Raw genomic sequence first — 22,717 nt, forward strand, 5'->3', positions numbered from 1 at the left:
TGGTTTTGATTATTTGATTGCAACAATGATGTTGCAACCCAGGGGCGGCGCTAAAGCATATTCAGGGGGTTCAAATGAACCCCTGACTTCAAAAGGAAAAACCATATATATAAAATATATATATTTTCTTAGTTTAATACTTTAATTTATTTTTAAAAATATTTTTTTTTGCACACACTTAAATTTTGCACATCTTTATTACAAGTATTTTTGACTTTAAGAATAAAGAGTAGGTGTTTGTGAATTGTAAGTGTAATTCTTTTTTATAAATTTATATTATATGTGTGTGACTGTGTTTAATATTGATTGCGTACATTACTTTTTGTTATAATGTTACATACTTTTGTAAATTATGATGTGTGTGGATGTTTATATGCACAATATAAATATAATATAACTTTATATAATTTAATAATTAAGAAATAGAGAGGGTTGTTTTTACATGTGTGTGTATTGTTATTATATTATAATAACTTTGTGTAATAAAGTTAGTAAAATTCAAAAAAACAATTGTAAAGTTAGTGATTGTTCAAGCATTTAATTGGTTAAGTAAACACGTAGTGTATAATTTATGTATGAATGAATGTAATTGTGTGCGTCAATAATTAATACGGAGTCAATGAGTTGAGATTAGTCATTTAGTCTTAAAATATTTTTAAAAAAACAAAGTCAAATAGATAATAACAATTGTATAAGGATAAAAATTTAGACAGACTTAACAAAATAAAAAGATCATAGACTCATAGCTACCCACGTTGACAATAGATATTCATAATGAACTATCATGTAACATTCAAAATTTGAAAACTTGTAGAATAAAATTATAAAACTTTACATATTATTATTATTTTTTCAATAACTCAATATATTCAAGTTCTCTTTTTATTAAAATTTTGTAGTGACCCCCCAAACAAAATTCCTAAAGTCGTCACTGTTGCAACCATTAAGTTTTGAGCATATTGACAATGAGCAAATTTTGATGGTAAATTCAAATCAACATGCTTGTCTACACTCCTGCGATTTGGTTTTCACTTTCAAATGCAAATGAAAGCAGAGTTTTTTTAAGTAGCTTTCTAATGTTTTCCATTTTTTTTTTTTTGGCTCCAATTTTTTTTCTTGAAAGATATCTTTGCAATCACTTTGGTTTAGTTTTGTGAGTTCTCTCTTATTATTTATACTAGCTTGTAACCCTATGTATATGCATGGATATACTTAAAAGATATACATTGAGATGCATATAGTATAATTCTTACATATATATTTAAATATTATTAATAATCATTCTTATATATTTTTTTAACTCTTTAAAATGTCTTGTAAGAATATTATTAGGTAAAATATGTAAATTGTCCATTTTTTAAAAAATTCTTTTATATTCATTAATTCTAAACTCTTCGGTTTCTGTACGCAATAACTCACTTAGATAGATATTTATGATGTGGTTCCACATTTGACTCCAATATTAAGAAATAAAACTCTCTCTAAAACTAAATAATTTCCAAAAGCACTTATTAGCACCCTAAGAAGTGGCAAGGAGAAACTTGATAAACCATAATCCCCCCCCCCCCCCCCCCCCCCACACACACACAGATATATATATATATATATAAGAAAATCATACCTTAGATTAGATGTTAGGTGCATTAAGATAATTAGCAAAAAGGCCTTATAGTTCCAATAGCCAATATTTATTTATCCACAAATGACAAACCGTGATGATCCTAGACATAACGTTTGGCAACAAAATTAGAAACTTAAATCATAGAAGAAAATCATACCTTAGATTAGAAGTTAGTTATAGGTGCATTAAGATAATTACCAAAATGGCCTTATAGTTCCAATAGCCAATATTTATTTATCCACAAATGACAAACCGTGATGATCCTAGACATAACTTTTGGCAACAAAATTAGAAACTTAAATCATAAGTTAAATCATGTTCCTAGTTGTATTCATAAATCAAATCTCTTTATTATCTTCTCCACACACACACACACGCACACACACAAAACTCTTAGTTAAAGTTAATATAACTACCTACCATCATCATAAGTCAAAACACACATTTTGCAAACCCAACAATAAATGAGCTCTAGGAGGCTTTTATGTAAAACACATATCACAATGCCTCAATTTTGCACCCTATAAAAAATTTAAGGGGCTGTTTGGATTTCAAAAAATGCTCACTCATCGCTCAAATATCATCACTCATCACTCTATAACTCATCACTTATCACTAAAAATGCCACAACTTCCTAACATGGCATGTTTGGCACTTGTTTTTAATTTTGATAAGTCGAAAAATTTTACTTTTTTGAAACCCATGGATTAACTTGGTGCAGCTTTTACTTTAATTTATTTTATTTTTTCTTTCCTTCAACCCTCAATACCCATACTCACCGAACCCAGTGAAAAGGAATGGAAAAAAAAAAGAAAAAAAAGAAAAAAAAGAAAGAAACCAAATCGAGAAACCCAATGTGAAAAGGAAAGAAAAGAAGAAGAAGAAGGAGAAGAAGAAGAAGAGAAGAATAGACAGACCAAGCCTAGATCCAGTGTGAAAAACAAGAAGAAGAAGAAGACCAGACCTAGCGTGAAAGGAAGAAGAAGAGGAAGAAGAAGACAGCGCGTATTGGAAAGAGCGAAAGGTTTGACCAGATTTGACTACTCTTTGACTGTGGGTCCCTCAAATATGTGTGTATTTACCAAAATGCCATCATTACTCTGTTTCTATAACTCAAAAACACCTAAAAGTTGTTTTCAATTTCCATAACTCATCACACAAAATCAAAGAATTGAGTGATGGAAATAAAAACTGAAAACAAATCCAAACAAACCAAACAGCCATAGGACCCACCAGTTTTGAGTTATGGGTGATGAAAATAGAGTGATGGATGATGGAAAACATTTAATCCAAATAGCTCCTAAGTGTCTGGAAACACAAATTTACATCTAGAGAAATAGTAATGCGATCAATGGCCACAATGATAGATTTTCTTATATATTGAGAAATAGTACACACATAACTTATCCAAAGGAAAAAATGGTAATATATATAACACAAAAGGGGGAATGCTTTACCGAGGTGAGTCTTTCTTGCACAAGTACCAACACTCATACTACTACATAAACCTTAAAAGCAGGGGAAAAATCTATAATAAAAAGTACATTGTACAATCTAGGGATAATATGGTTTTAAAATTGGTTTTAAAATTTTGTTTTAGTTCTTTCCCTTCCTTGGCAAATGGTCTTACTGGTTGCAACCAATCAATGGAAAGACTAGCTTCATAGAAGTATTTGAAACTATTCCTTTAAAGTGATATAACCTGTGGGCATCTTAGAAAGATTTGGGAAAAGAAAAAAAAGAGGGGGGGGGGGGGGGGGGGGGGGGTAGGGTTGCTAATTGAAACCCTTTCAGTTTGCTTGTTATCTTTTTTTATTGAAGTTATCTACATGGTTTTTGAACTTTTTCAATTGAAGACTTTAATTGGAAATGTAATTCTAATGACAACCACTGAAATCAGTCTCCTTGGCTAATCAACACCTGCTTCTGTGTTCTGGACAATATAGCATGGATAATACAGCGTTGTACATCGGGTATCAAACTTCAAGGGAAAATTTTTCTGTGCTATGGAAACAGGAAAATGTTTCTGTCAGATATAACTTGGGAAAGAGAAAATTGTGCTTCTGTTTCTCATACCTTTCTGAAGAGTACAAGCTTGAAATCTCTTATGAGAACATTTGGCAAATTGAGCAATATCGTCCACATGGTCAAGCTAAAAAGTTTCTTCTAATTCAGGTAAGCTGGTTAAAACATTAATTATAAATTTCACAATTTGCTGCCCTCCATGCTTGTAGTTAACATTCAAACAAATAATTCTTGTCCTGGTTGTTTTCTTTGCAATGCTACGAGGAATAAATTGTCATGAGAGACGGTTATAACATGAAATTTTTTTATAACGTAGGAAATGGTCAAATACATCACAATGCGTGGGCATGTTCATAGTCATGCAGACAGGCATAGAGTTAGTAATCATATTTCTCCCTTAATTATGGTTGTTGCTTGTAACAGTGAGTGAGTGTGTGTGTGTTAACTTGTACTGAGTCTACTAATCATATATTTTAGCCTATAACTTTAACTTGTAACTATAGTTCGTAATTACGTTCTAAAGTGATCCATGAAGATTTAAGGAATAATGCAAACTACCAACTATTTAAAAAGGGTGAAGAAATCCTTATATCATACAAACTATCTCTAGTATGTGGAAGTATATGGTGTAGAGCCACTAGTGAATATTGGAATTTGGTCTTCCTTGGACACAGGTGTTGTATACCCTCAAGATGAGACTTAAAATGACCTAATTTAGCCTTCTTAGCATGTGTGAACATTCAGGCTACGTACGCTATTCATTCCTTACTTTAAGGTTTTTCCCAATTAGTCATGCTTATCATCTTGTTGATGGGCTTGCAGAAGAATGATGAAGTTTTCATTTTCAACAAAAGTTTTGTAATGAAAGTACTATTAGCTCTCCCTTTTTAGATTCTAAAACTCCATATTTTAATTTTTAGTCATTTAAATATTTCATTAGAAGTAGAGTTTATATATATATATATATATATATAGATATAAGTGAAACTGAGAGAAAATCTAATTAGATTTTAAATTGGTATTCAATTAGAGTCTAGTTTTGTGCCACGTGTCCCATCTAATAAAAAATTTTAAATTTTTGAACCAAGTTAGTTAGTTCAGTGTAAAAATTAGATTTCAATTAGAGTTTAATTTTACAATACATATTCCATCTAATTGAAATTTTTTAATTTTTGTGTCAAATGAGTTAATTTAAAGTAGAAAACAACGTGTCCAATATAAATAAATCATAAAAAACATAATCATATATTTAACACTATATATAAAATTAGAGGAAAAGAGAGTTTGAATGATTTTATATCTATGAGCCTTTTTTTTATAACTAAAAGCAATTCATTTGGCACAAAAATTATATATATATATATATATATATATTTATATTAATAGGTAAAGTTTAAAGAAAATCCAATTAGATTCTATAATTGAAGTCCAATTTTTCGCCATGTGTCCTAAATTTTTTTTTTTAGAGAGTTTTATTTCTTAATTTTGGAATCAAATGTGGGATTATATCATAAATATCCATTCAAGTGAGTTATTGTGTACAAAAGCCAAAGAGTCTAGAATTAATGAACATACAAATATTTAAAAATGGACAATTTACATTTTCTACTTAATAACATTCTTAAAAGACTTTTTAATGAGTTAAAAAAAAAAATTAGAATGACTATCAATAATATTTATATTATATAGATAAGATTATTATACTATACATTTTAATGTGTATCTTTTAAGTATATCCATGTATATGCATAGAGTTACAAGCTAGTATATAGAAATACACATAGTGGTGGAGCCAGGATTTAACTCCAAAGAGGCAAATTTTTTATAAAGATACATGCACATGCTCGCATGCGCACACACATAATACTTGATACAAAAAGCAATCCAAGTGTATACTTAAGTGATTTTAAAGGTTCTATTAGTTTTTTTATATTAGCTTTCAATGATAATAGTAATAATAATGTTATTTTTTCCCATTTTGTTTAAATCTTATCGTCAACATAGAAAAACTAATATATCAATAAAAAAACATTAGAGATATTCACCCAAAAATAAGAGCAGAAAACAAATTATAATTGGAGAGCAGGGGCAAAGCTATTATTATTGTTGTTGTTGTTGTTGTTGTTGTTTTGGATAAAATGTAAAAACTTTTATTTCAATCTATATGTGTAATAAAGTACAAGCAGCCAAGTTATATAATGAGGGCTCCTACTTATAAAGTTTTAAAACAAGGCCACGTTATGCTTAGAATAAGTGCAACGTTATAACATATACTTGAGTTTCAAACTGTTTGGGTTGATGTTATGACTCAGTTGCCTTTTTTTTTTTTTTTTTTTTAATATACTTTTAAATAAAACATTTAAAATTCAAATCTCTCATTTTTTTTAATTTTTTTTTTATTTATAACTTTTATATCTGAAAAAAGTACGGAATATATATATATATATACACATACGTCTGGTTTGGACTGCTTTTGGACATTCTTACAGTAGAAGTAGAAAACAAAAATTTGTACGGATGTGGTGATGGGTTCCACTCACCATCCAGCTTGTAGGCTCTTCACATTTATATGGAAGAAATTAAAGCTGATTTCTCAACCTGTGGCTTTAGCAGGGTCAAAATACAGTCCCCTAAGAGTCTACATGTTGGTCCTACCCTCCAGCTTCATCCTACATGAACTCCACAATACTTGGTTCCTCATTTATTTATTTTTGCAATTTTTTCTTTTTTAGATTTCTTTTGCGTTTTCCTTTTTGTATTTTTTTGGCACCTTATGGTCCGTTTGGATACAACTTATTTTTGCTGAAACTGAAAACTGAAAACACTGTAACAAAATAATTTTTAAATGTGTGAATAGTATCGAGGGACCTATTTAAATTTTTTTTTTTTTCTGATAAACAGTGCACAAACAGTTGATGCGGACTGTTGGATCCAGAATAGTCAACAATTGTGGCTAAAAAAAAAAATAAAAAAAAAGGGGGAAACGCGCAATAAGAAAACGCAGATGCGCAAACGTGGATCCAACGCACAATTAATGTGTAAAAAATCTTATATTCTAGATACTAAATTTTATATCCTAAATTCTAATTGAAAATAGTTAAAAGTCTTGTAATACAATTAACATTTTTTAATATTTTTAATGAAAAAGTTTAGTTATAACTTGGATCTACTTAGAAACATATATGGTAAATGACTTCAAAGCCAAGGAATTATATTCATTTAATATACTTGCAGTAGTCAAATAGTCTAGATCCTTCTTCATTTCTATATAATCCCTCATATTTTAATAACACAATGGAAAGAAGTAGAGCGTGTTTATTTTGAATCTTCTATGCACATAAAAAGGTGTTGGCCAACGTTGAAAATGCTTAAAGCCAAAGAATCAAACAATGTTCTCCTTCTTCCCAAAGTTTCCACATAACAGAAGAAAATAATAAGTTATTAGAAAAGGGTTTGCAACAAAAGAATAAAAGTAATTTTGAGGAATCTGATGTATTAACGTTGTGATTTAGCTTTTCTCCAACCTTGGTCTCTACGTTTCACAACAAAAGAATAAAAGTTAAAACAAAAAAGCAACCTTTGACAATGTTCCACGGAAAGAAATCATATGCCGCCATGTGTCAATTACCTCAGATAATGTCTACGTCAGCTTCATATATCACGACAGTTCACTGCTCTCTACTCTTGTCTATATATAGTTTGATCATTAGCCTTACTTCTTTCACTGCAACATATTTTCTCTACTTCTCTCTTTGCTTTGCTTTTTCATAGTCTTCTTCAATAATCAACACCAGTTTCTGTGCTCTAGATAATATACCATGCATAATATAGCATTGCACTTAGGATATCAGACTTCAAGGTAAAGTTTTTCTGTGCTATGGAAACAGGAAAATGTTTTTGTCGAATTTGACTCGAAAAAGAGAAATTTGTACTTCGATTTCCCTTTCCAAAAAAATACAAGCTTGAAATCTCTTATGAGAACATTTGGCAGATTCAGCACCATCAACCACGTGGTCAAGCTAAAAGGTTTCTTCTCATTCAGGTTAGATAGTTTAAACATTAATTATAATTTTTCACAATTTTCTGCTCATGCACCATGCTTTTTGTAGTTAGTTAACATTCTAACAAATTATTTTTCTTTGCATTGTTAGTTACTTGGAGCTCCTCGGATTTATGTGGAAGATCATACTCGTCATTGGGTCCGAGAAGTTGATTTCACTCCGTCGTGCTGCATAGGCCAATCTTCTGCTCTATGTTTGGAGGTTCCACAGAAGGAACAGCTTCCAAAATTTCATGGTGATTTTGTCTCTTATGAGAAAAATGAAGGCCCTTTTGTTTGAAGCGAGGTTCTACTCTCTCTTGCAGTTCAGGACTAGCTCCTATTGTGAATCCTCCAGAAGGCTTTGACTTGCCTTATAAAATCTTGTTCAAGATCAACTCTTTAATTCAGCATGGCTGTCTTCCTGGCCAAGCAATTGATGCCTATTTTTATCGGTTGGTCGATCCTATGAGAATATCAATTGTTGAGTATATAGAAAGTGCCTTGGACAAACTGTTCAATTCGAAGCGACTTCCCAAACCTACTGCTAAGCCTTTAGATGATGGGTTTGTATATGTACACAGGGTTTTAATAACTTCACCTAACATATATTTCTGTGGTCCAGAGGTAAATCTCTCCAATCATGTGATACGCAATTATCATGAGTATATTGATGACTTTCTTCGTGTTTCGTTTGTTGATGAGGACTTGGATAAACTGCACGCAACAGTTTTATCATCGTGTGCATCTTCGGCAAAAGGAGAGAGGCGAACTGGCATTTATGACAGGATACTGTCCATTTTACGAAATGGCATAGTTATTGGTCCTAAGAGAAGATCAATTGTTGAGTATATAGAAAGTGTCTTGGACAAATTGTCTAATGTGAAAGAATGCTGCTATGAACCTGTAAGCTGGGTGGAGGATCAGTACAAGAAATATGCCAATTCGAAGCGGCAGAGTCACCATGAAACTGTTGCCATATCATTTAAAGATATGGCAACAGTTTTCATCAATTGCTTGCCCAGGAAGATAACCATGCTGAATAAAAGAGTTGATCTTAAACAAGATTTTATAAGGCAAGTCAAAGCCTTCTGGAAGACAAAATCACCATGAAATTTTGGAAGCTGTTCCTTCTGTGGAACCTCCAAACATAGAGCAGAAGATTGGCCAATGCAGTACGACGGAGTGAAATCAACTTCTCGGAACCAATGAGGAGTATGATCTTCCACATAAATCCGAGGAGCTCCAAGTAACTAACAATGCAAAGAAAAATAATTTGTTAGAATGTTAACTAACTACAAAAAGCATGGTGCATGAGCAGAAAATTGTGAAAAATTATAATTAATGTTTAAACTATCTAACCTGAATGAGAAGAAACTTTTTAGCTTGACCACGTGGTTGATGGTGCTGAATCTGCCAAATGTTCTCATATTTCAAGCTTGTATTTTTCAGAAAGATAAGGGAAATCAAAGTACCCATCTAAAGTGATGGGTTGGTATATATACACAGGGTTCAAATAACTCCATCTAAAGTGTATTTCTGTGGTCTTGGGAATTGAAGTGTTAGTTATGTCATGAATTGCACTCGGATTGAGAAGTTTAGTATAAGATCCTAAGTATGTATTTAAGAAAATTGCTTGTGTGACTACAATTTATCTTTGCTTATTGTTATTGGTATAATAAACTACATGTAAATGCTCCAGGCAATTGATTGGGGCTATAAATTATGTTTCAATTCCTGTTGGAAAATATATGTATGGTTTCTTATCATATTTTCTCATTCTTTAACACTGTTAGTTCTCCGTTTTATTTTCTCATTGAGGTCAAACATAGACAAGAGATAGCTATCCCTCGCGTAAGATAGAATTATTTCCAATTGGAAAAAGAAAATTGAAATAAGTAATAATTTCTAATCTCTTTCTCTCTGTTTTTTTGGTCAGTATAATCCTAGCATGTTTCATCTTTCGTTTCCTTTTTATTATTTTTGATGAATGTATTGATCAATTCAAATTTTCTTTTCTTACTGATTCTTTTCCAATTGAGATGCATCGCTCTATGAGTCTATATGTCTATATCATGGGCAGAGCCAACGGGTGTAGTTCTAAAAGTAGCTCTGCTAGTGTTAGTTGTAACACCTACAGATAGAAGTGAACATACAGCCCAATATCTTGTTCATCATACCCGGATGGTTGATGACAAGGTGGTTTGGAAAATGGATAGAGCCATAGAGGAGGCCCTACCGTGTGCGTTTGGCAAGCGAAAAAGTCATTTCTAAAAAAATTTTAAACTTAATTTTGAGAATGACCAAATACAATCATGGTAATGATTTAGACCACAAATTTTAAGTTACAGTTTAATCAATATTAGGCTAATTTGTCAATTAACACTGATTTTAAGTGATTAAAAAATTGATATAAGGATGATGACATCATATACATGGATAAACAAATTTGAGCATATAAAATGGACAACCATTGGAAGTTAAAGACATAATACCACAAAGATAACATCAGATGTGTTATCGAAGAGAAAAACCCGAGAACCAAGTGTAAAACCTTTCTACAGCACTATCGAAAACAATTCACTAGTGTAAATAGTTGCTATATATAATACATATGAAGCCTTCTAAGTCTAATTTATGTACTCAAGCCCTTCAAACTCCTACTAGCAACAAACTTTGCGAATCCTATCCACTCAGCTATTGAATCCACAATTGAATACCAATTGCATCTTCAAGCCTATATGGCTAATTTGTGGTAGTTCCAATGATTCCCAAAAACTTTAGTTAGCCCTCATAACACAATGGTAATGATGGGTGGGAAGGATCTAATCTCCTATCAAAATATTTGCTTGATAAATACCAAAAAAAAAAAAAAAATGACAAAAAATATGCCAACACAAAATAAAGCCTAACAATTTTGATAGGTCCTACACAACATATACTCTTCACCTTCTTTTGTATCACACATTCTACAAATAAACAATCAGTAAAGTGTATCTAAATGCAATTTGTCATCTAAATGCACTTTTTCGAACCAAACATTGCAATTCAGGCAAAAACTCTAGTTTTGTAAAAGGCCAAATGTCTCAAATATTTTAAAAAATACCTTTGAATAAAAAATAAAAAATAAAAAAAAAGGTATTACTTCACAAAAATCCTAAATAAAATTTAAAATAAAGCAATTTTTTTTTTTTGGTATATTATGTTCTATGCACATCTATATTTACATAATATCTAAAAGTTGAAGTATAACATTTAATATTGTTACGTTCTTATTAAATCACATTATTGGCTATATCACCATTTAGGATTTTTGTGAAAGCTCAAATAGTGTGAAACACTATTGCTAATTTAGAACCCCCAATTTTAAATTACTGCTTAGTTGTTTTTACTCTAACTTAACTAAGTGTGGAAAAAAAATAAATGATATGCAATAAAACCGAAACACTACTCTAAAGTATAAGCAAGTATAATAAACAATAAATGTAAAGCTTAAAGAGTAGGGAAGAGAGATGCAAATATAAGATAATATCGAGAAATGTTATCGAAAAGGAAACCAAAGTACTCGACAAAAAACCTCTCTGCGGCTTTCCAAGCTGAAATCAATCCACTAGTGAATAAAGTTAGAATACATGAACAACGAAGAGACACTCTAAGCCTAATCTACCCAATTACCTTGAACCCTGCAAGTTCCTGCTACCAACAGGCTTCACTGAGCCATGTCTTCACTAGTTGTTTGGATCCCGCAATTAACTCCAAATTGCATCCACCACTCAATGGCTTTTTCCAATGCTTTGCATATGCACCAAAACTTCTCTCAACACTCAGAATGGGTGAGGTAAGTGTTTGGGTTAAGAACCTCTCAAGAATGTGTAGATGGAGAGGTAAGAGTAAAGGAAACTTTAGAGAAATGGTGTAGATGATTGTAGGTAAATAATCTCTAACTCTCAAGTGTTTGACTAGGGTTTTCTCTTTCAAAAGTTTCTTTGAAAAACTACTTGTTTCAATTTCGTGGGCCATGAGAGTTTATATAGTATTAGTAAAGGTATTGAAAAGACACAGTTAAAATCATCAAGCCAAGAGTTTCACAGGTCACTCGTGACTTGGCCTAAGTCGCAAAGTGACTCACAAAATCTAGCCTGACAAAGACTCTTCAAATTCAAGCATGAGCTTCTCACGTGGCCTTTTCGTGGGTTGGCACTCGCGAGCTAGTTGCAAGCTAGTCGCGAATTCTTCATCTTCACAAAATCTTCACCAAGCTCTCACACACAACTCTTACATTAAATCCTAGAAAAATACAGGGAAATGATTGAACAGAATTACAAACAAATTTGACATGGAATTAAAGCCAACATAAAAACATAGTTGTAAATCACAACTTTACAATTTGTTCCTCTAATTATTTTTATAATAGTAATTATATTAATCAATTGACTTTATAGATTTATCTTGGATGGCTTTTTTCTGTAATTATATCTTGGACTGTTTAACTTTACATATACTTTTCCTTTACACATTCATCTTACTTTAATTTACAAAGAACTCCTTCCACAATTTTTTTTTTCTTCATTACTCCTACTCAATTCATTGCTTCTCCCTTTCACATTGTTATATGGCCACGACAACCATATAAGAGAGAGAGAGAGAGAGAGAGAAGGCTATGTTATTTGGGCTACATGGAGTGCTCAAAATACATTGATATATGAACCCTCACAACTCTAATTTACCATAATTTATGACTCAGCCATGAAGCTAGCTGTTGACACATTACCGGTAAAACAAATTTGCATTCAAGGTAAAGCTTCAATGGGGAAATATTTTTAGTACTTCCAATGCTTTGTAATGATTACTAAAAAATAAAAAGAAAAATTACATACTAGATTCTATTATATATATATATATATATATATATAGTATGATGTTTTATTTTCAATCGTTTTTGTAATATTTCAATAAATCTATCACGCCAAAAAAACTCTCCTCGTGTAGGAGTCTTCTTTCTCGACTAGTGCGAGACTTCTCTCTCCCTTAGGCTCCTAAGGGCTTGTCTTTTCTTCTCTTTTGTTTTAGGGTTCTGAATTGTCGATCATGGCAAAGGACGTGATTAATGGTTTGGAAAATATGAGGCTGACAACGGAGGAAGAAGAAGTGATTACAATATCGGATGAAGGTTGGAAGGAGGAAATTGAGAGCTGCTCTCTAAGTCTACTTGGCAAGTTTCTTACTTGTAAACCATTCAATAACGGGCAATCTAAAACATGTTGAGATGAGCTTGGGGTTTGGAGAAGGAGGTACAGATTGTAGAAGTAGGTTCGAATCTTTTCCAGTTCAAGTTCAGTAGAGAATTTGATATGGACAGAGTTCTCAAAAGGGGTCCCTAGTCTTTTCACAATCAAGTGCTTTTGCTTCGAAGATAGCAACTTGGTATGGTAGCAACGAACATCAAGTTTTATTCGGTGGCTCTTTGGGTTCAGATTTGGGGGGCGCCCTTTGATATGTCATCACCTAAAGTAGCTTTTGAGATTGGCAATCATTTGGGGGAGGTGGTGGAGGTAGAAAAGAGGAAAAGTTCAGATACCCAGAATTTGTTTATGCGAGTTAAGGTGGCAGTCCCACTATCCAAACCCCTTCGAAGGGGAGGTTTCATTGGGGGATCGGATGGACAACGTTCATGGGTTGATTTCAAATATGAACACCTTCCCTTGTTTTGCCACTTTTGTGGTTTATTGGGTCATGATCTCAAACACTGTGCTGAACACTATGCACGTAGTAGGAATAGGGACGAGGTGTTCTACCAATATAGGGAGTGGTTAAAGTTTGCAGGGGGACGCTCTCATTCACCATTAGGAAAGGGCTCAACCACGAATTCGTAACCTCTAAAGGAAGCTTGAACTAAAGCATAGGTTGGGAATAATAGTCTGGAGGTGTCGGCGGTGGAGTACAAAATCACGAATGAAAACCCTAATGAGGAAGACTCACATGCAATTGGAAAGAACGTGAAATCAGGGATATCCACAGTTTGCACGGAGAGTGTTTCTAAAACTAAAGGAATAATTATGGAAAGCTTAGGACCACCTTCTTCGATGAGTAACACAGAGGCACCAATTTTAAACTGGGAAAATATCTCGCATGATTTTGTTTTGCAACACGTGGATGTGATGCTGCCAACCTCATCTGTAGGGCACATGGGAAGGAAAGAGCAGGCAAGGCCTCATGTTTTAAAAATAAAACCTACTTGGACAAGGATGACACGGATGGATTTTGGGCCGAGGAAAGAAAGAACTAAAACAAGCCCACGTAAGCTGGGAGAAAGGGCTGGAGGAAGCTGAGTTAGAGTTAGACACAGAGACTGAAGGAAAAGTGGGGAAACGTGGGAAACATCAAGAAGAGGTTCTAAAGAATGAAACGGCGAGGGTGTAGGAGCATCCTTGCCGAGCACGATGAGGCTATTAAGTTGGAACTGTCAAGGGGCTAGGAACTCTTGGACAATTCGTAGCCTTCACAAGTTGGTGAGGGATCAAGCTCCTATAGCGTGTTTTTTTATGGAGGCACGTTTAGATAAAGAGGGTTTTGATAATCATTGTAGAGAACTACCATTTATGAACAAGTTTGTAGTGAAAAAGACAAATGGTGGAGGTGGCTTGGCTCTCATTTGGAAAGCAAAGGTTAACATGGAAGTTATAAATTTTACGGACCACTATATTCTAGTGAAGGTGGAGGAGGAAGATAGTTTCGCATGGATGTTGACCTGCTTCTATGGATGACCTGAAGCAAGCCAAAAACACAAATCGTGGGCCCTTCTTAATCATCTATACTCCTTTGTTGATGGCGCATGGTGTTGCATAAGGGATTTTAATGCTATCCTACGCTCCTCTAAGAAACAAAGTAGGTTCCCTCCCCTATTTAAACAAATGGATGAATTTCATTCTTTACTGGATGGTCATAGCTTGGCAGACCTAGGTTTTGTAGGATATCCTTACACGTGGAATAATAAATGACCAGGGTGGAAAATACAAAGGAAAGGCTAGACAAAGTTGTGGCTAACACGAGTTGGAGAGATATATTCCAAGGCAATTCGATCACTTACCTATTTTCCCATACATCTGATCACCGACTTATCCTCTTACATGCTCGGACAGATTTAAGGTGTCGTGGCAGAAGCACAAGGTCATTCAAGTTTGAAAAAGATTGGTTGATGAGGGACGATTGTGAAAATGTAATTAATGAGGCATGGGGTTTTATGGGAAACATGGAACTGGGTTTGAGAAGTGTGAGGGAGAAAATCAGCAGGCGTGGATTCGATTTGGAGGCTTGGGTTGCTACTAATACTCACCCGGATGAGGAAGAAATCAAGAAAGTACAAAAAAGGGTTGAAGATCTTAGCATGGCTGAACCCACGATGGAGAACAAATCTGATTTTTTGGCAACAAGTAGGATTCTTGATGACTTGCTTCTTAAATAGGAGATATATTTGGCACAACGATCTAGGGTCTCATGGTTAAAGCATGGGGATAGGAATACCAGATATTTTCACTCCAAAGCCTTTCAAAGGCGAAGGAGAAATTTCATTCATGGAGTTAGAGACTAAAACAATGGATGGGTGAAAGAGCCAGAGGAGGTTGTTGGGGTGGCAATTAAGTACTTTGAGAGTATTTTTCATTTAGGCATATGTCAAAGAATGGAGGAATATCTTAGTGCAGTGTAACATAAGGTGACCCCAAACATGCGGGATATTTTGTCTAGTGATTATAGTGCGGGGGAAATCAAAGCAGTGTTGTTCCAAATAGGACCAACAAAAGCTTCTAGACCTGATGGTATGAATGACCTTTTTTAACAAAAATATTGGCATATTGTTGGGGATGATGTGATTGCAGCTATTCTAGATTTCTTGAATTATGGTAATATGATTCCTGAAATTAATTATACTCATATTGTGCTTATTCCAAAGGTGAAGTCTCTTGAAAAAATTTCAGATTTTAGACCTATTAGTCTATGTAATGTTATTTATAAAATTATTTCAAAAGTTATGGCTAACAAACTGAAACTGACTCTTCCTAAGTTGATAGCTCCTACTCAGAGTGCTTTTGTTCCAGATAGACTGATAAATGATAATGTGCTTGTTGCATATGAGACCTTGTACACCATGCATTGCAAGAAAACAGGCAAGAAGGGTTCATTAGCACTGAAATTGGACATAAACAAGGCCTATGATCATGTTGAATGGGACTTTTTGAAGGGCATAATGGTCAGGTTGGGTTTTCCCAATTTATGGACTGAAAGGGTGATGTGTTGTGTCTCCACACCCTCATTTTTAGTATGTATCAACGGCAAAGCATACGGGAAAATAATGCCTTCAAGATGACTTCGCCAAGGCGATCCACTATCTCCTTATCTATTCTTGCTATGTGCAGAGGGGTTCACTGCTTTGCTAACTAAATCAGAAGAGGAGGGGTGGCTTAAAGGCGTGGCAGTTTGTAGAAGTGCACCTCAGATATCCCATCTCCTTTTTGCTGATGACTCATTACTATTTTGTCAGGCTTCTCTGAAGGAGGTGCAGTATGTTGCAAATATTCTTCAGTTATACGCGGATTCATCTAGTTAGTGCATCAATTTTGAAAAATCATCTATGTACTTTAGTAGCAACACGAATGGTGGGCAAAGAGAAATCATAAAATCTATGTTGGGGGTGAAGGAGGTGGAAAGATTTGAGATATATTTGGGGCTACCCATGCTTCTTGGTCGATCAAAATATCAAGCTTTCTCTTTTTTTGAAGGATAGAGTCTAGAAAAAGATGCAAGGATGGAAAGGGAAAATGTTATCAAGAGCGGGCAAAGAGGTGTTGATAAAGGCTATAGCCCAATCCATTCCCACATATATGATGGGGGTATTCTTGCTACCTACTAGGCTTTGTAATGAACTCAATGCTTTGTGTGCAAGATTTTGTTGGGGTCAGACAAGAGACAAAAGGAAGATCCATTGGAAAAATTGGGGGGTGTTATCTCATCCAAAAAAAGAAGGCGGTATGGGCTTTCGTGACTTGAAGGACTTTAATTTGGCTATGTTAGCCAAGCAAGGATGGAGGTTGATTCAAGAAAATGACTCTCTGCTCTATAAGTGCTTTAAAGCATGGTACTTCCCAAGATTTCACTTTCTAGATGCCTCAGATGTCCCTAATAGCTCTTACATGTGCAAGAGCTTAATGGCTGCCCAACCAAATCTCAAACAAGGATGTTGTTGGAGGGTGGAGGATGGGTCTGCCATCCAGGTTATAGCTGACAAGTGGATACTGCATCGGATCACAAACTAGGTACTTTAACCATCAGTGGAGGAGGAATAGGAGTGACGGGTTTTGGACCTTATTGATTGGAGGAAAAATTCTTGGGACCGTGAGATGGTTGAGACTAAATTTCATAGGTCAGATGCAGAGGCTATTTTGCTCATTCCCTTAAGTCACAGACAAGCCCCAAATGTGTTATTTTGGTTGCATACTAAGAGTGGGGATTACTCAGTGAAATATGGATATCACACGGCTAGGCTTATCTCAAAGTAAGAAGCTAATAAAGGTGGGAGTTCAAGGGTGGTCTTTGGAAGCTTGGTTTGGGCAAAGATGTGGAAACTTCAGATACCAAACAAAATAAAAGTGTTTGGTTGGAGGGTCTGCCTGGATATATTACCTACTCGAGTGAACTTGGCTCGAAGGAAAATCCTTGAGGATGACAGGTGTGAGGTGTGCTTATTAGCCAAGGAATCTGGATATCATGTATTGTAGGAATGTGGGTTGGCCCAAGATACATGGGTTGGTTATCCAAGCTGTTTGCAGAAGGGAACGACTGGGCATGTAGATATAATGCAGCTGGTAGAACATATGCAACGCCAACTGAGGAAGAACTGGAACTGTTTTGGGTCAGTGTTGGTTAATTTGGAACCAATGAATTCTATAGTGCATGGGGGCGTCATCCAAGATCTTGGCAGATTGAACCAACGGGCTAAAGATTATCTAGAGGAGTTTTGGGTGGCACAAGTGCATTTGATTGTTTCGGACACTGTTGATTCAGCGAAGACATGGCGATCTCCATCGGGTTCATCATACAAATTGAATTTCGATGCCGCGGTGTTTGCCGATACAAGTTCATCAAGGTTTAGGGCGATTATTCAAAACAACATAGGGGAGGTTATGGCTGCCATGTCAGCCAAAGGGCTTGCAATTGTTGATAGTGAAGAGGCTGAGGTGCTTACGTGTCAGAGAGCTTTGGAGTTCGCTGTGGACGCTGGTTTTGAGGAGCTAGTGATAGAGGGTGATAATGCTACCGACATGAAATCCATTACTTCCTTGAAGGCTTTACGGTCTAGAATGGGTAATATTTATACGGATATCCGTTTGCTAGCTACAGGTAGTAGATGTCAGTCGTTTAGTTGTGTCAAATGTAATGCTAATACTGTAGCCCACTCCTTAGCTCGCTATGCTAGGTTGATAGATGAGGATATTTTTTTGATGGAGGAGTCTCCACCTCTAGCCCTTGAAGCTTTGTACTTGGACTCCATTTCTCTTAATGAATGAATATGTTTGGTTTGGTTTTCAAAAAAAAAAAAATCTATCACTTCCCAGGAAAAAAAAAGAAAAGAAAAAAAAGTATGTAAACATGTAAATTTTCCTGTTACTAAATCAATGTATAGGATTGTTATTGATACGTGCCTTCAAATTTGGTTCACTTTGGTCCATTCAGTCTATTTCAGTCTTGGTTACAATTCAGTTCATTTTGGTCCACGTCATTCCATTTCGGTCCATTTGAGTCACTTTCGTCCAAGATGACAAAAAGTAATATTATTATTTTAATTCAATGATTTGTGGTATTATCTTTCTTTCTGTTCTCTCTTCCCCCCCTCCCCCCACCCATTCCTAACTGATATTTGTATTTTAGTTTTTGAGTGAGTTACAAAATTTTAGTGTTTTGATATGATATGGTTTTAATTTGAAGACCAATTGAGGATATATTTTTAATTTTTATTTTTATAAAGGGATAAGAAATTTAATGATTTATGATATTAAGTTCAATATTATAATCTACAATCTTGCAATGTATAAGTTATTCAAGTTCAACATACCATGGTAAAAATTCATTTATTAATAAATTTATTGTCCTTTCCATTCTCTAATAGGAATTAATGATCATATTCATTTTTATACTAGCACTCAAAATAGTTGATACAATAAGACAAGGCTTCACGAAATAAGTTCTTTATGATGATGGATTATGTTGTCTAGTTGGAAGAAGAACCAAACTTTTTGGTGAACTATATTGACACTAAAAATTGTAACTGTATCACGCATTGTGTGGACCCGCGACTAGCAAAAATAATTCGCATGACTATAGTCTTTTATTGAAAAAGCTCTTTATGTGGCATCATTTTATTAGATAAACTAAACATATGTGACAAGTTTATGTGGCACTAAACGGAAAATATGGATGGAGGGACTATTAATGCAAGTGGAATAAAACTTTAAGAGGTAAAATCTAAATTCTGAAATTTCAAAATTTGAAACTCAAACACTTCCAAACACATGACTATCATCTTTTACTAAAAAAGAAATGATACTAATGAGTGTTTTTTAGAGAGTTTTAACCTATGGTATCTACTCGTAATAATAGCTTTATATTATCAGATCAAGACACCAATCAGTTTTTTATATAGGCAGGGATTAAACCCTAGTAATGAGACGAAACAATGATTCTCAATGCTTCATATATATGGGCATTTGCATTAAGTTTTGAAAATAGTTCCTATGACAATTGGTAACGGATTGAATCTGGACAACTCTACTTTCCAACGCAACCAAAAACAACGTGTTGAATAAGTATTTGAAACTAGAATTTGATGTAGTAATTTCACATTGAAAGAAATGTGATTGGTTCTCTGAGGTATTCTGGCCAATCAATTTACATAAGTCTTAAAAAGATGCTCCATTCCAATGCAACCAAAACAAGTTTCCTGAGTGTAAGTACCAAGTATTTAGTACACAGAGGAATAATTAACGTCAATTCAATCTCATCACCCTTTTGGTTCAATTAATTCTTGCATAACAAGGAGGAATTTCCAATGGGAACAAAAGATTCTCCCTCTCTCTTGTTAGTTTCAGAGAAGGGAAGCCTTGTGACTGATTGGTCCACATCATTAAGGTTTTTGGCCTAACTGAAAAAAAAAAAAAAAACAAAAAGGGAGAGAGTTAATAGGAATGGTTTTAGAAATTAGAATTAGATCATCATACCCATTTGAAATCGAGTTATTAGTCACTTAAAAAAGTAACTTGTATATATGAACTAATATGATTGAGCAACGTAACTTAGTTGCCACTTTTTGATATTTTTAAATGAGATATTTAGGATTCAAATATTTTTCTTTATTATAATTGAAAAAAATTATATAAATAAATATAAAGGTACATAAATTTTATTTTTTTTCCCTTTTAAGATGAAGATGTTGTGGATCCAATCGACGGATATATAACCAGTTAATTGTTGATTTGGCCGAAAGGTCACTGGCAGATTTTATTTTTTAATTATTTAGAAGTACAGGACACATAGTATGTATGGTTTGGACTGCTTTTGGACAATCTGACGGTAGTAGAAAACGAAAATTTGTATGGATGTGGTGGTGGGTTCCAGTCACCTTCCAGCTTGTAAACTCTTCGAACTTATATGGAAGAAATCAAAGCTGATTTCTCAAGCTGTGGCTTTAGCTGGGTCAAAACCCAAAAGACAGTCCCCTAAAGAGTCCACATATTATTGGTCCTACCCTCCAACTTCATCTCACCTAAACTCAACAATACTTTGCTCTTATTTATTTTATCCTAGTAAATTTTCCTTTTTGGGTACCTAATGTGTAAAAAGAAGTGTTAGTTTAACTAACACTTTTTATTAACTTGATGTGCTTAGAATTGTATTCGTTTTAATATACCTGCAGTAATCATATAGTCTAGATCCTTCTTTTTCTTTTCTATTTAATCCCATAATATATTTTAATAACGCAAAGGAAAGAAGTAGAGCGTGTTTTTCTAGAATCTTATATGCACATAAAGAAGTGTAGTTTGGCCAAAGAATCAAACAAAGTTCTCCCCCATGTTACTAAGTCTCCGCGTCCTTGTTCCCAAAGTTTCCACTTTTCTCTATCACTTAAGAGGTCAAAAAAATTCAATTCCATCATTGCTTTTAGTGTTGTACTATCATTTCCTTTTTTTTGGCTAATTCCTTGCAGGTCAAGGGGGAATTCAGCATCATGGATAGCAAAAGGCACTCCTTTCTTGTTATTAGTTTCAGTGTGGAACTTTACATTCTGCTTGGCCCACCAAAGAAAAAAAATATCCAAGTTAAAAATTAGAATTAGATGATTCCCACTTCCACATGAGACAGGCTTTGCAACCTTTTCTATTAAGCTTGGCATAAATCAATGTATGAAATAATAATAATAATAAATTTGTGATTAATTATGTATTAAATTTTACAGCAATTTCATTTTCGATGTACAAAATCAAAATCAAAGAGTTTGTTAGAAAATTATCTTCTTTTTTATTTTTTTTTACGAAACTTATTTTTGATAATATTCAGAGTTAAAAACACTCATTCGACAGTTGCATTAGAAATGGTAAGAACAAGTAATAAGTGCAACAACTATATAAACAAGTTGATAAGCAAATGAGTTTTTGGTCCTTACTAGTCATTAGCACAATTATGCCGAAATACATAATGCTCATAATAGTGTGTTAAGAATAAGCAATGCTACCAATCATGTACTGCCACCTCATAATGCTACAAAGTGGTACTTGTACTTAACTTTGCTGACATGTTCTCAAATCTTTGGCTTGGAGGTGTGTGAAGTTTCTGTAACTCTCACACTAGATCCTTCCTCGTCAACGGCTTAGAGACCAAGTGTCTGAGATTCTTTGAGGAATCTGATAATGGAATTTGTAACAAGAAAAAAAAAAAAAAAAAAAAAATGAAAAAAGACAGACATCATAGCTTTAGACAGTGTTCCTTGGAAAAGCAATCGAACGCCGCCACGTGTCAATTACCTCTACGTCAGCTTCACATATCAGCAGAAGTAATTCATATACACTAGTCCCCGCGAAGCAGGGAATCATGACAGTTATCTTGGCGCCACACTGCACTCTACTCTGTCTATATAAAGTTTGATCATGAGCCTTACTTCTTTCACTACAACATATTTTCTCTACTTAGCTTTTAAGGTGAGACTCTCTTGCTTACTTTCAATCATTCACTTCCATTTCTCTTAATCACACTTTCATATACATGGTTGAAGAATGTCAAGAAAAACAAGAATTTGAAGCCTCTTTCATCCTGGTTTCAATTGCTGTCAAAATGTTAATTTTTTTCCATAATGGAACTAGACAACACAATTTATAGCTATTCCTTTTTACTTTTTTTTTTTTTTTAATTTAATGTTTTGGGTTAGTATTTCTTTGAGATTTAATATCTTCGAAGTACATTAATGTGCATTGAATATTTGTTTAGTACATGTGTTGAAATTTTGAAAATGGTTTTGATGATTTGATTGCATCAATGTTGCAACCTTTGCGTTTTTGAGCATGACAGTGAGCTAAATTTGATATTTGATTTTCACTTTCAAATGCACATGAAAAAAGAGTTTTTTTTTTTCTTAAGTAGTTTTCTAATGTTGTCCTGTCTCTTTTTTTGGGGCTCCATTTATTATTATTATTCTTTTTTGGTCTTGAAAGATATCTATGTAGTCTCTTTGATTTAGTTTTGTGGGTTCTCTCTTATTAGTATATGATAATTCTTCATGTGTAAGGTGCAGTGATATGTAAAACTTGAACCAATATTACTTGGCTAGGCTGTTAATATTTATGTAGTTTCATTTTAGGTTGATATAGGCTTTAGAGATATAGTTTCAAATTTTTATTTTAGTTCTTCCCCTACCTGGCTAATAGTCTTACTTGTTGAAACCAATCCATGGAAAGACTAAATGCATCTAAGCATTTGGAACCACTGTAAACCAT

This window comes from Quercus robur, chromosome 3, assembly GCF_932294415.1.
Source record: "Quercus robur chromosome 3, dhQueRobu3.1, whole genome shotgun sequence".
Taxonomy (NCBI): Eukaryota; Viridiplantae; Streptophyta; class Magnoliopsida; order Fagales; family Fagaceae; genus Quercus; species Quercus robur.